The sequence below is a fragment of the Helianthus annuus genome, chromosome 17 (assembly GCF_002127325.2).
Source record: "Helianthus annuus cultivar XRQ/B chromosome 17, HanXRQr2.0-SUNRISE, whole genome shotgun sequence".
Lineage (NCBI taxonomy): Eukaryota > Viridiplantae > Streptophyta > Magnoliopsida > Asterales > Asteraceae > Helianthus > Helianthus annuus.
Window position 1 is genome coordinate 130,209,838 of NC_035449.2, and position 12,848 is coordinate 130,222,685.

Below are 12,848 nucleotides of genomic sequence, written 5' to 3' on the forward strand. Positions count from 1 at the left end.
CTCGAAGTCAAACCTTAATTACGACGGTTTGACTTTTAGCTAATTAACTAAGCTAAAATAATTATGAATGGTTAGGATTACTTACAAAGATCCTAAATAGGATTAGGGACTTAAGAGGAACTTGTTTGCTGTCCAGAGAAGCTCCAGAGAAGGCTCCAGGTGAATTGCAAATGAATGATTCAATGTTGCAACCTTCACTCCTTATATAGTGAACTAAGGAGCTCAAGATCAAGACATGAAAGTCTAGGGTGGTTACAAGATCATCCCAGGTGTCCCTAATAAGCTAAATACTGCCTAGCAAGTCCCTTGTTTCGAAAACCATAATAGTAAGGCGGTGCAACAGGCTGAACAGGCAGCTGTCCATTTTCTGCTGCCAGCGACAGGCTTACGGACCGTTAGCCTAAGCTCTTGCGGTCCGTATGCTCCTATTGTGGACCGTATGCTTGAACTGTTGCGGTCCGTAACCAACTTTTGCTGAATTTGCCCAGGTACGCACCTTACGGACCGTAAGCTTAGGGCCATACGGTCCGTAACCGCTGACCAGAACCAAAAATTTTACAAACTTCCAAATCTTGACCATGCAACTTTGAAACTCCGAACGTCATGACATTCTTTTCAGTTGTGGGACCTATTTGCTCAGCCATTGCATGCTTGCATGCTCCTTACATGTTTTTGGATCTTGTGGGAAGGTTTAAAGTGACGGAAGTTACAAGAATTGATCATGGACTTGATTAATTCAAATTTTTATTCTTTTAACTCATGAACCTAAGTTCTTATTTGTAGTAACATTTAAAGAAAACCCATTTTCCATGTGAGGATGGAATTTATTTATTTAAGAATAACCGGTTAACATAGTAGATGTTTGTCAAACGATTTAAGGATCTTGGGATTTATAATTTGGGTTGCTCAGAGGTGTTTTAATAACATGTCACCCTTTGGGTCGTTCAGAGGTATTTTAATAACATGACGCCCTTTTAAATTCTACCATACATCTTTATTTGATACGGGTTCCTGACACGTTTGTCCCACATGACACGTGTCTTTATTTTATTGGGTACTAATTTCCGAGGTGTTACATCCTCACCCCCTTACAAGAAATCTCGACCTCGAGATTTACGAAAATAATTGAGGGTATTTTTCTTTCATCGTGGACTCTAACTCCCACGTGTACTCGGGACCTCTACGGGCATCCCATTTGACCTTGACAATAGGCACATGCTTCCTTCGAAGCTTCTTCACCTGTCGTTCCTCAATCGATACAGGTCTTTCCACAAACTTCAAGCTCTCGTCTATGTGCACATCTGTGTGGGGTATGACTAGAGATTCATCAGCTAGGCACTTCTTCAGATTGCAGACGTGGAATGCATTATGAATACCACTGAGCTCTTCAGGTAAGTTTAACTTATAAGCCACTGATCCAATACATTCGATGATCTCGAATGGTCCTATATACCTTGGGCTTAACTTACCTTTATTGCCAAAACGCATCACCCCTTTCCAAGGTGATACTTTGAGCAAAAATTTATCGCCAACCTCAAACTTGAGAGGTTTTCGCCTTTCATCAGCATAGCTTTTCTGCCTATCCCGGGCAGCTTTTAGGCTGTCGCGAATCTGGACAATCTTGTCCGTTGTCTCAAAGACTATATCAGGACCTGATAATTGAGTGTCTCCTACTTCTGCCCAACAAATAGGCGTTCTGCACTTTCTACCATATAGTGCCTCAAAAGGCGCAGCCTTGATGCTGGTATGGTAGCTGTTGTTATAGGAGAACTTGACCAAAGGTAGGTATTTGTCCCAGCTACCTCCTAAATCAATCACACACGCACGTAGCATGTCTTCCAAAGTTTGGATGGTACGCTCGCTCTGTCCATCCGTCTGCGGATGGTAAGCTGTACTGAAATTTAATTGCGTGCCCAAAGACTGTTGGAAACTTTTCCAAAAGTGTGACGTGTATCTGGTATCTCTATCAGAAATAATAGCCACTGGTACTCCGTGTAGAGATACAATCTTATCAACATATAGTTGTGCCAACATGTCAGAGCTATAAGTCTCTTTAATGGGTTGGAAGTGTGCTGACTTAGTCAGTCTATCAACTATGACCCATATAGTATCATTTCCTTTCTTCGTCTTTGGCAACTTGGTGATGAAATCCATCGTCACCATTTCCCATTTCCAAGTGGGAATTTCAGGCTGTTGTAGCAAATCTGACGGCTTCTGATGTTCAGCCTTGACTTGAGCACACGTCAAGCACTTAGCTACATGAGTAGCTATAGACTTTTTCAAGCCTATCCACCAATAGTTTGCCTTTATATCTTGGTACATCTTGTCAGCTCCAGGATGAACAGAATATTTGGAACTGTGGGATTCCTTGAGGATAACATCCCGAAGTCCTCCATAAACAGGAACCCATATCCTTCCATTTAATCTTAGGATTCCGTCCTTGCCATAGGATAACTGTTCTTCAGTTACCCCTAGCTTTTCATTAGGATAGTTAGCTTCCAACACAGCCTCCTTCTGTGCAGCTAACAACCTTTCATTCAAGTTGTTCTTAATTTCAATACTCTTGGCATTGATCCTTATTGGCTTTACTCTTTCTTTTCTACTCAAGGCATCTGCGACTACATTAGCCTTGCCTGGATGGTATCTTATTTCACAATCATAATCGTTCAGAGTTTCCATCCAGCGTCGCTGCCTCATGTTCAAATCCTTCTGATTGAACAAATGTTGAAGGCTTTTTTGATCGGAGTATATCACACACTTAGTTCCATATAGATAGTGCCTCCAAAGCTTCAGTGCAAATACAATGGCACCCAACTCCAAGTCATGGGTGGTGTAATTCTTCTCATGCACTTTCAGTTGACGTGAAGCGTAGGCAATGACCTTGCCTTTTTGCATTAACACACAACCCATTCCGTTGTGTGATGCATCACAGTAAACTACAAACTTATCGATTCCATCAGGCAATGTCAGTACAGGAGCATTGCTCAACTTCTGCTTCAAAATATCGAAGGATTCTTGCTGCTTAGGCCCCGAGTTAAACTTGCTATTCTTGCGAGTGAGAAGAGTCAGGGGTGCATCAATTCTTGAGAAGTTCTCGATAAAGCGTCTGTAGTATCCCTCCAATCCTAGGAAATTGCGAATCTCCGTAGGCGTCTTCGGTTCTTGCCAGTTCATGACAGCTTCAACCTTAGCGGGGTCCACTTGGATACCACGCTCACTCAGAACATGCCCAAGGAATTGGACTTCTCGAAGCCAGAATTCACACTTAGAAAATTTGGCATAGAGCTTTTTTTGATAAAGTAGTTTCAGGATACACCGAAGATGCTTCTCGTGGTCTGCTTGGTTCTTCGAGTAGATGAGGATATCGTCGATGAAGATGATGACGAATTTATCTAAATAAGGCTTGCAGACGCGATTCATGAGATCCATGAATGCGGCATGTGCGTTAGTGAGCCCAAAAGGCATCACTAGGAACTCGTAATGACCATAACGAGTCCTAAACGCAGTTTTGTGCACATCTTCATCTTTGACTTTCAATTGATGGTAGCCTGACCTTAAATCAATCTTGGAAAAGTAGTTAGCTTCTTGAAGCTGGTCGAACAGATCGTCGATCCTGGGTAACGGATACCTATTCTTGATAGTAACCTTGTTAAGCTCACGGTAGTCGATGCATAAACACATCGAACCATCTTTCTTCTTGACGAACAAGATTGGCGCTCCCCATGTAGACGAACCAGGTCTAATAAAACCTTTGGCTAGCAGATCATCTAGTTGCGTCCCCAATTCCTTCATCTTTGTTGGTGCTAGTGTATATGGTGCTCTAGCCACAGGTGCAGCTCCTGGGATGATGTCGATTCTGAATTCTACTTGTCTATCTGGTGGCAAACCAGGTAGTTCTTCTAGAAAAACTTTGGGGTAGTCGGAAATGACATGGATATCTTCAATCCTGGGTTTCTCCTCACCAATGGTTACCTGTGCCATATAAATGACATAACCCTTCTTCGAACATCTGGATGCCTTTAGCACAGACATTTGCTCAGGCAGCCCATGCTGAGTATCCCCCTGAATGGTGAGTGGCTCACCAGACGGAGTCTTGATCACCACTTGTTTCTTGTTGCACATAATCTGAGCTTGGTTACGTGATAACCAATCCATGCCTGTTACTACGTCGAATCCGGCTAGCTTAAAGGGTAATAAGAACAGAGGAAAAGAGTGGTTCCTAATGGATATGACACATCCATCTAACACAGTCGAAACTGTTTCCATGGTTCCATCAGCTAGTTCCACCTCATAATTCATGCTTAAGGCTTTAATAGGCAATTTTAAGAACTCACAAAACTTATCATCTACAAAGGATTTATCTGCTCCAGAGTCAAAAAGTGTAGGATCGTTTGCTAACCCGATGAGTCGTTCAGAGAAGCTCTCGTACAGATTAAGAGGCGGAAACTAATAATATGGTGCAATTGAAGCCGTATTCACTCTAATATTGCTGTTGTATTGATTTCAAGCACAATTACAAGTTCTGACAGCACTTCGGCAGCACTTCGTGGCTTACCGGAAGAATACACCGTTACTATGTGTTGTGGATCGCCCCACCTATATATAGAATCTCTGGGCCGCTCATACGACATGCCGTATGAGCGGTCCTACATGATGTACTAATAAGCGATCCAGATCAGGTCCATATAGGCGATCCTCAACTACAATTGACACAAAAGCGACCCTAGACATGGTACATATAAGCGATCCATATCCTAAACACTATTCTAGGGTTCTGTGTCACTTCCAATCTTCTCAATCTTCATGACTTGATGAAAGACGTAGTCAGCAGACATAGGTGCACTAACAAACTCCCCCTCGGATGTTGACGGAGTCTTCATCAACGTTTTCATTCCAGTCTGCAATCTACAATCTTCATCAGTCGACAATCTGCCTCTGAAATATCTTTCGTTCCAAGAATCCTGGTTCTCTATCTCCATCATCTACACACTCTTTTCTCTTGAATGTTGACTCGGTGTCTTCAGACTCCCCCTCTCACACAGCTGGGATCTTAATCTGGAAATCAGACTTTCACTGGTTCTGAGATCTTTAACAGGTTTCCATCAGGTTCAAGATCGAAACCTGACTCTTTAATACCTGCACAATCTCTACCCATCCATAAGTTTCTACAAAGATTAAACTTTTCAACAATTTTAGAAACTATATAGAACCAACAACAATAATGATTTTGCATTCAAGAACATTACTGGTTTTTATCAAAAACAACTTTACCATTTCACTCTCAAACACTTCCCAAACCAGTTCTTCAAGTTTAGCACTTTGAATTTCGAAAATCAGCATATCAACACCAGTTGTCGAAAATCTTTTTGATTTTTCAAAATTTATGCTAAAACACACCAAAAATCTTTTTGGATTTTCTGAATGAAATTAAATGCATAAATGGAATATTTACAAACAATATTTTTGTGAGTCCGTGCAAGAGGATCATATCAGTTATGAAACATATCACTAACACCGTTAAGCTGTAAGTTTTAAACGATTCACGTAGATTGACAATATATTTGTCCTCTTAAATTTTCATATAATTTTCAATCTATTCAGGATACCATTTAGGTGTTTTATTAACTTTGTTCAATTCATGTGTCCCACCTCTTGAATATACTCCCGTATCCAGAATTTCAATATTCAGTCTTACAGATATGAACACTACAATGATGTCTGTACATAAATTAGGGGATGATATGCGAAAACTAAGGGATCTCAAGTCAGAACTTCCGTTCAGCAGAGAGATATCAGCTTCGACTTAGCAGTGTGTCCCCTTTAGAGGATCTTTTCAGCTACAACAACTGATCCTCAATTTTATTGTCTAATCAGCTGAGGGCTTTATGCTATATTTCAAGCATATTGGAGAAAGTATTAGCCAGGGACTAGGTCAGAACCACCGTTCAGCAAAAGTCCCGGAATAATACCCCAGACATCATAGAGTATTAACACCTAGTATATCAGAATACGAAATCTTTCAAACGAGATTTCAGGGGTTACCTATATATCCAAGTAGTGTTCCCCACAAATTTAACAAAATCTGATATTTTAGATTTATATCCCGAATATATCTACTAAATATATGAAAACCTATCGTCACATCATCAGTGAGACCGTTTATCACTTTTAACAATACATATCTTTAGCGTGCTGTGATAGTTCACTGATGTACTATCATTTCCTCTTTTATGCAACGAGAACTTCATTTTTCTGATTTTATCATGTTTTTGTCTTTTTCAAATTTTCTGATGTTTTTGGATTTTCTAGAATTTTTTCTTACTCCCCCTAAAATTCAAATACATCTAATGAAAATTGAAAACAAACTGTACATAACATGACAACTGATATCGAAATACTTCCATTCTCCATCCGTTTGGCTTAAACAATCAGAACTCCCCCTCACAACAAACTATTTTCCCATAATGATTTCAAAACACTTAAGTTTGTTTTAATCAGAATGGTTTTTCCGGAAAATAAGTTTAGTTGTTTTTACCTTTTGTAAAAATTGGGGCAAAATCATCACATTGTTTACCAATTTCATGAATGATAGTTAACTCAAGTTCAAATTAATGACCTTGATTTAACCACTTGTAAATTTACCACTTGTTGATTAAACCATTTAATCTTTTCAAACCTGTCTTTCAACCAATTACCAACTGTTGGTTGAATTTTCAATGTGCCGATTCCTACTCCTCGCTTACAAACCTGGGAGTTCCGGCAAGTCCTGCAACTTCTCAAACACAAATTTAGAATGATGCCGATTCATGATCCGCAATACCATCTTGGGATCTCCGGCAAGTCAGATGCTTACTCAATGAAAAATATGTCCACCCAAGCCTGACCTTCCTTGGGTGTAACATTTTCAGTCTCAACCGGGGTTTTAGTTTCTCTTTTAACCTGGTAAAATTCTTTTACCCCTTTAGACTTACCCTGAATCATTTTTCCAAAAATATTTTTAACAGCAGGGTTAAAGGTCTTTTCAATATCTAATTCTTTCTGTCGAGGAAAGAATTGATTTGAAATCTCAACTTTTCCGATTTTAGATTTGTAATTTTTCGCATTCAGTGGCGGAAAATTCACATCTACCACTATCGGAATTTTCTTTTCAACCTTTTTCTCAACACGTGGCTCCTCTGATTTTATGGAATCAGATTCATCACCAGACTTGTTACCTGAACCTTTTACAACCCATTTCTGATTTGTATCATTGTTTATTCTTTTGGAAGCACTCTTTGAAGATTCTCCCTTTTCATAAGTAGAATTCTCAAAGCCTGTGAACTTCCGGGTTGATAGTTCAGTTTTCTCAACAACTTTTTCTTTCATTTTCCTTGAGACTTCTTGTTTTGGTCGAAATGTCTTCGGACAATCCTTCGCAACATGACCCACAGCTTTACACTGAAAACAGGATCTCTTTTCAATCTTTTTCGGAACCTCATTCTTCTTTAGTTCTTCTTGCTTCTTGGCAAGGAATTCCTGATTTGTCTGCTTTCTGAATGATTGTTCTTTTTCAGCTTCCGAAGTTTTACCTGAAACAAACATATTTTTTGATTTATATATTTTCTCATTTTTATAATTTTTCGGTGGAATAAAACCAAGACCTTTCTTTTTGAAATTACGATTATGGTTTGGTTTCTTTTGGAAACTATAACCACAATTGTAACCCATTTTCTTGTTAATTCGTTGTTGATCTCTTGAAGTGTATTGTTTAGGTTTTTCATTATGATTTAAATCTTTTATTTCAGAAATATCAAATTCTGTGATTTTGAAAACCTTTTGGATCATTTCAATTCTGACACTTCTTATTGGAAAACTTTCATCTGAATATAATTTGTCAGAACCTTTCAAAGTATATGCCACTTTGACCGATTCATCATTCAAATTAGATTTCGAAAATAAAAACTCTTTATCATAAACCCGTTTGTCCTTTTTGACTGTTTGCTTTGACGCACTGGACGCAGACTTTGACTCGGGTTTTGACTCCTCATTGTCATCTTTGTCTAACACCTGATCGACCACACTTTTTATCAACTTTGACTCATGATCAGTGTCTGATGACGTGTACGTGACATCGATACTTTCTGGCAAGTTAACCGATGGCCCAGACTCCCATTTCAAATTGATTGCTTTACTGACTCTTTCGGAATTTGGATTTCGAGGTGAGAATCCATTTTCAACTGGGGGCGGACATCTGTTATAAGCCACACTTGTTTTCTTACCAGAAGTCTTCAATTTTTGTCACAGATTGTTCTTCTTCAACAATCTTCACTTCTTCAAAAATCTTCAAATCTTTTACCACTGGATAAATCCTGTCAACAACAAAAGTAGAACATGAGTAACTGTCCAACAATTTCTTAACTTTCTCAGTTTCTATCTTTTGTGTTGCCAGCTCAAGCTCAAGATCTGCACATTTCTTTATGTTATAGTTCGCTGTATCAAGCTGTCTCAGATAAGCTATTTTCAACGTGTTCATAGCTTCAGCTTGTTCACCATCAGAATCTGTATATTTGTTGATTTTTCTGTTCATAGTATCATACGATTCTTTCAGCTTGTGAATATTGTGCAACAGCTCATTGTTCTGCTTGATTAACGAATCACAGTTCATACACTTTTCTTGGACCATGACCGGTTCAGCATCCACTTTAATCTCAAATTCAGGAACCTCTTTGACTGTCTTGCTTGAATTTAAAAATCGAGCTCTTCTCAATTTCTCCGCTTTTGCTTCTTCTTTCAATCTCTCTTCCTCTTCAGCCTCTTCTCTGATCTGCCTTCGTCTCTCTTCAGCAGCTTCCATGACTTTTCTGCACCTTTCTGCACATTTCAAATCATAAGCATTAGCAAAGAAAGCATGAGAAGTATTTTTGGCCATAAAGTCTTGATCTGGACAAAAATCATCCCAAGTAAATCCTTCAACCATCTTCTCATCATCTTGTTCAGCTAAACAAACTTTGCTTTCTTTCGGAAGATACTTTTCCCAGGTAAAATTATCATATTTTCCCTGACTAACAACACATGCCTTTTTATCCACTACATCTCTCCCATGAGCTGTTTGTGCTTGATGCTGCTGTGCTGGTTGAGTGATTTGATGATATATGGCCTTCTTGTGATAATCATTGTTTCCGAAAGGATTCTGGGCACCGGTAGCTTCACGGTTTTTGCACTCTCTCTTGAAATGTCCCTTCTCCCTGCAATGGAAACACGTAACTTTAGATTTATCAAAACCTAAAGCTGAAACGTTTGCATCACGAAAATCATCACGGCCAGTAATTTGTTTAAACTTTTCAGCGCGTCTCATCACACTCGCCATACACCATTTTATATCCATTAATTCCATTTCTTCAGCATCAATCTGATCGTAATCCTCTTTTGTAAGCATTGGATTTCCGATCTTTCCTGCAACAAAACAACTATAAGATTCTAAAATCATCCCTAACAAAGACATTTGATTCTTAGCAATATCTTCAGTGCAGTCCTGATCATTTTCAAGACTTAACACTATTTTACACTGAAGTTTTCTACCACTCTTTGTTACAGAGATGTTAGGATCAAAAGATGAAAATCTTGTGCTATTGCTTGATCCTTGAGATGTCTTCATTTCAGTAGAATCTTTAACGCTGTAGGCAGTTTCGATCTTAGGCGAAAACTTTGTTGAATCAGTAGCACCATGTTTGTAGTACAAACTGATATCCTGCTCTCCATCGTAGTTTTTCATCCTAGCGATCTTTCTCTGCTCCATCTCTTGGGCTTCTAAATGCTTGATGAAGTCTCCTAGTTTCATTTTTTTGTATTCTTCTCTATTGGACTTCAGCATCATTAAATATGTTCCCCAGATTTCATATGGAAGCGCATCTGCAAGTTTTTCAATTAATTCATCAGTACTTTTCTTAACACCTAACTTTGTCATATTTCTCACCAAATTACAATATCTATCAATAATTTGCTTGGTGGTTTCATTTTTCAATCCCCGAAACAGATCAAATTCCTTTTTCATGAGAGACATTTTGTTCCTTAACATTTCATCACTTCCCGTAAATTTTTCTTCCAACTCTGTCCAAATCGAATAAGCAGTTCCGTCATGTCGAAGCAAAATCAGAATATCTTCTTTTATTGCCTGCTGAAGTAGACTGACCATTAATTTCTCATCTCGATACTTCTTTTTCTGTACAGTATTCATCTCCCTAAGTGTTAGCGGAGTGCCATTGTCACACCCCCCAAAATCCACACGCGGAGTACCACCGCTTGGAGGCGTGACATGACCAGGATCAAGCCACCAATCATATCGAACATAGCATTTAATAATAAAAGTAGATAAAGTAATTCATCACGACATGATTGATGTTCAAAACCAAACTTTGTTTAAATAGCGGAAGCATGTAAATAAACCCAACATAATTAATAGTTTGAAATGTCATAAATGTTTAACAAGCATTCACGAATCTTTGTCCACAACGACCTGCTCCTTCCTTGTGCAAGCTCCATAAGTACCTAAGGTCCTGCAAGGCATGCAGCCGAGAGTCAACAACTAGTTGAGCGAGTTCACAGTTAATAGTTCAGTATTAGTACAGTGTGAGTAGTAGTATGTTCGTTCGTTATATCATATGTCGTATTTCCATCGCGGCCTCCCAGGCAGGTATGCGGAGATGTTAGGAGATGTTCCTCCCAAGTATTCTAGACTAGGTTTATTTGTATCGCGGCCTACCAGGCAGGTGTGCGAAGATTAGTAGGTTTAGTTCGCGGCCTTCCTAAGGCAGGTGTGCGAAGTCAGTCATAATATCGCGGCCAACCCTTGGCAGGTGTGCGAAGATCAGTTCAGTAAGTGTTACTAGTCTAGTCGTGTCATATCGTTTGGTTCTATCAGCTGAGTATGTACAAGAATTCAACAAATCCCATTCCCACCCGGGAACCCCATGCCTTGGCTGTGTGAACTCACCTTGGTTTGCTCGGTATGCTAAGTATGTGCTCAAAGTAAATCAATCACGTCCTAGAGTATGCACGTATACACAATCAGTTTATATCCAAGTTGTGCACGTATAGGTAATCATACAAGTACCAGCATGTATTCGTTATCACATAAGTTATGCACATCACTTAACAGCAGTTAAATAATCCAGTTATCATTTGACAGAGTTAGACCATGTTACTGTGCAAAGTATACAATTTGGCGAATCACATCATTGGCGAAACACATGTTTGACGAAACACATGTTTCGTCAACTACCCCTTTGGCGAAACACAAATTCTATTTCGCCGATTACTCTTGGCGAAACACAATCTTGTTTCTTCAAGAGTTCCATTTCGTCAAACATTCAAGTTCGTCAACATTCTATTACGCCAAACATCCTAATTCGCCAAACATTCTGATTCGTCAAGCAGCAGTTACGTCAACATGTCAGTTATGCAATCATCACAGAAAACCCTAATCATTCTAACAGCCGTTATCAACGTTCAACCATACAATCGTTAATCACATAATCATCATCTAATCCCCATACAGCAATCATTACCCAGAAACATACGGAATCATTATCATATAGAAATCCATCAATACCGCACATCATCATCCATTTAACACATAATCAGCAGGGTATAACTATGTAACAGATTCGTAACATGTAACGCGTATTCATTCCGTATACATCAATAAGTTTTGCAACACTAAATCAACACTATAGACCATAGCCTAGTCAAAACCATCAACCAAAACATGAACACGGTCATAATCTAGCATGATCCTTCATGGTTACAAACAAGAACAGTAATGGATGATATAGACAAGCAATCACACATAGAAAAACACTAACCGTAAAGAACAAGGAAGCAACTAGATCGGTTCGGGGCTTCGGGTATGCGAGACTGCCGTCGCAGAGAAAGGGAGTTCTAGGGTTTCGGTAGTTTTGATAAAAGTGACGAATGAACAGAGAGTTCGGTACATATGCAATTACGTAACGTGTTGGGCCCTTATTGGGCTTCGGCGAGACTGGGCCGGCGAAACAGGCTTTGTTTCGTCGGATGGTTCTTGGCGAATCACAACCTTGATTCGTTGAGATGTTGTATGGCGAATCACATATGATTCGTCGGGTCCTTACTGGACTTTTAGGTCTGTAACGATTTGATCAGCTAAGTTCCTATGCTACACTTGCACAACCCAACACATAATACATACACAGGAAAATACAATGCACTATATCATAACACGTTTCCTTAAAACATTTATGATTACAAGTCAAACAAGTCAATTACTACGCAGTCAAAGTCAACGGTCAAAGTCAACGTGCATTTAAAGTCAAAAGGTCGAGTTGTCACATTATCCCCAACTTGAAAGAAATTTCGTCCCGAAATTTGGTATGTACTCACTGAGGAAGCTAGATAGGTTGCATCGTTCACTGGTTTTCCTGGGGTGTCACATCCTCCCCCCGTTGATCTGGAATTTCGTCCCGAAATTCCGTGGTAGTAGCTTCAGCCTCAGCAGTAGTTGTATTAGTTTCGAATAACTGGGGATACTTTTCTGTCATCTGGTCTTGGCGTTCCCAGGTGTACTCTGGGCCACGACGGGAGTTCCAACGAACTCGAACAAGAGGGATTCTCTTGTTTTTGAGGACCTTAACATCCCGGTCCGTGATTTCAACTGGCTCCTCGACGAACTGCAACCGCTCATCGATAGTGAGTTTCTTAAAAGGAACTATGAGGGTCTCATCTGACAGGCACTTCTTCAGATTCGACACGTGAAATAGATTGTGAACTGCACCGAGTTCAGCCGGTAGGTTTAGCTTGTAGGCCACTTTGCCTATTTTCTCAACGATTTCAAATGG